At 40.1% G+C, this 2,619-nt stretch overlaps 1 pseudogene; it reads right to left on the bottom strand.

Moving 5' to 3' along the window:
• Window positions 1–699: 699 nt before the first annotated feature.
• LOC702709 (mitochondrial import inner membrane translocase subunit Tim17-B pseudogene) lies at window positions 700–1,205 on the bottom strand (annotated as a pseudogene).
• Window positions 1,206–2,619: the final 1,414 nt, after the last annotated feature.

Below are 2,619 nucleotides of genomic sequence, written 5' to 3'. Positions count from 1 at the left end.
TTTGAATTTGCAAAAAGAAACTACTTAACCTGCATCTTGGCAAATAGTTTTGTTTTATTTACCTTGTTTCACTTTATTTATTTTTCTTTCTCATTGTTCCTTGTTTCCTGTTTGAATACTGCTCATCTCTTTTCTTATTTTAACTTTTATTTTATGTCATTCCAAATATTCTTTATTATCTACTTTTTATTACAAAACAGGAAAGAGTTTTAATGTAAAATATAAATAATCAAACATGCCAGTAGAGTTCCCTTTCAATACAGTGACCTCAAACTCTAGAGGTAAATATTTAATATTGTTAATTTTATCTAATTTTTAGTCACCTTTCCATGTAAACATGAATCCATACATATATAGACATATTGTGTGGAAAGAGTTGTATGTATTTTCCAAATGCAATCATACTTTTTTGGCATTTAAAATGGGCTTTAAATACACATCAGAGTGCCACACAAAGGAGCTGGGGTGAGAACTTGATACATAGGAGTGTGGGGCTGGGGTGCCCTGAGAGAGAAAACGGGGACCCATCTGTCAGGGCAGCTGGGGAGCCCCACCCCCAGCCTGGGACTAGGGAGCAGAGTAGAAGCCCTCTCTGGAGGGTCCCAGGGCTAAATGGGAGCCAACCCTCCCTTTGAGGTAGATTCTTGGGGAGAAAACCGAGAAGCAGCTCCCACGGTGGCAATGGCTTCCTCAGTGGTACTAATATATGGGATAGCCTGGGGCCTGGGTAACGTCCTTAGGGGGCAGTTGGCTTGGGTCCTCCAGGAATGAGGGAGCATTTTGGAACTGCTGGGCTGTGTAGCGAGTGAGGAGGATGCCAACACCCTCAATGAGGGCCAACAGGATGTCCCCCATCATCGCTGAGGCCACCATGGCCAGTGGGCCACTGCAGGCAGTCAGCACAGCCCCATCAATACTCCACTGGTGATAGATTTCCAGGGATCCTCCTTGCCCTGAAGCTGTACCAGGCCACAGTCCATGGTGGAGAACAAGACCCCCAACACTGCAAAGCTACCTCCAATCTGGGAGACTTGGATCCTCACAGTGTTGGCACTACCTCTCAACTGGTGCCGAATTCCAACAGGGGCATTGCAGAAACCCTTGATGGCCTGGAAGACTCCACCACTGATGACACCCACAGTGAAGACTCCACCACAATCATCCACAATTCGCCATGGGCAAGGCTCCCAGGCGTACTCCTCCATGGCACTGGATGACCACAATTGTATTTTTTATGTTACAACTATTTTTTTTACACAGCGATAAAATATGCTTAGTTCATATTAAGCAAAAAAATAATTTACTTTCTATATAAAGTATTTGGGCTACTAAACTTATTTAGCAGATCATCTACTGATGAAATTTTTAGATACTTCTCCTGTTTAACATTTTATTATTACAAATAGCATAGATATATATATATACATATATCTATATGCATACTTTTTGCCTGCTGTACTTGCTACATGAATCCAAACCTTTATCCAGTCTAGAAAAAGATACCACTAATTCTGTGGTTACATAATATGTAACATAAAATTTTCTAAGTTTTCTGTGAGTATTAAATGAGTATTAACGAGATCATGTATGACAGTAATGACTTTATTCATTTATGGAGAAATTATATATTTAAAGATAAGCATGTGCTAGGCATTCTTCTAGCTATTGTTGATATAGCAGTGAGCAAAACTGACTTAAAAGCCCTTTCCTCATGGAGCTTACATTTTAATGAGGACAACCAGATCATAATATAAATAAATAGTATAGCATGTGGGAGGTTGATGAATACAGAAGAGAAAAATTAGGCCGGGTGCAGTGGCTCACGCCTGTAATCCCAGCCCTTTGGGGGCCGAGGCGAGTGGATCACCTGAGGTTGGGAGTTTGAGACCAGCCTGACCAACATGGAGAAACACCATCTCTACTAAAAGTACAAAAATTAGCCAGGCATGGTGGTGCATGCCTGTAATCCCAGCTACTCGGGAGGCTGAGGCAGGAGAATTGCTTGAACCTGAGAGGAGAGGTGGAGGTTGAGGTGAGCCAAAATGGTGCCATTGACCTCCAGCCTGGGCAACAAGAGCAAAACTCCATCTCACACAAAAAAAAATTTAAAAGAAAGAAAAGAAAAATTAAATCTGAGTACATAAAATAAAAAACGTCCATGCAGGAGAATGTAATTTAAAATAGGGTTGTTATGATAGCCCTTACAAAGAATATACATCTAAACAAACAGGTGAATAAGATGAAGAAGCAAGTTATGTGACTTTGCCTAGAATGATACCAGACAAAAGAAAATGTTATTTCAACAGTCCTAAACTGGGAATATCACTTATTTGTTCAAGAAACATTGAAGCCATCGGTGTGACTAGAGTAAAGAAAGCAAAAGTTGAAAATGAGAAAGAAATAAAGTAAGAAACTTATCAAGCTGGTTAGGGATGACATTAGTGGTAAAAATACTTTGAAGTATTCCAGCAGGATTCCTTGCTAAATTAGATGTGAGTATAAAACAAATAAAGTAGTCAGGGATGGTTTCAACATTTTTGGTCTTAACGCCTAGGAAGATTAAGTTGACATCAATTGAGATTGAGAAGAGTTTGCTGGAGGAACAGATTTGGGTGGAAA

Source organism: Macaca mulatta, chromosome 11, assembly GCF_049350105.2.
Source record: "Macaca mulatta isolate MMU2019108-1 chromosome 11, T2T-MMU8v2.0, whole genome shotgun sequence".
NCBI classification, from domain to species: domain Eukaryota; kingdom Metazoa; phylum Chordata; class Mammalia; order Primates; family Cercopithecidae; genus Macaca; species Macaca mulatta.
The sequence above is the reverse complement of the archived record's forward strand: the minus strand, read 5'-3'. Positions and strand labels throughout refer to the sequence as shown.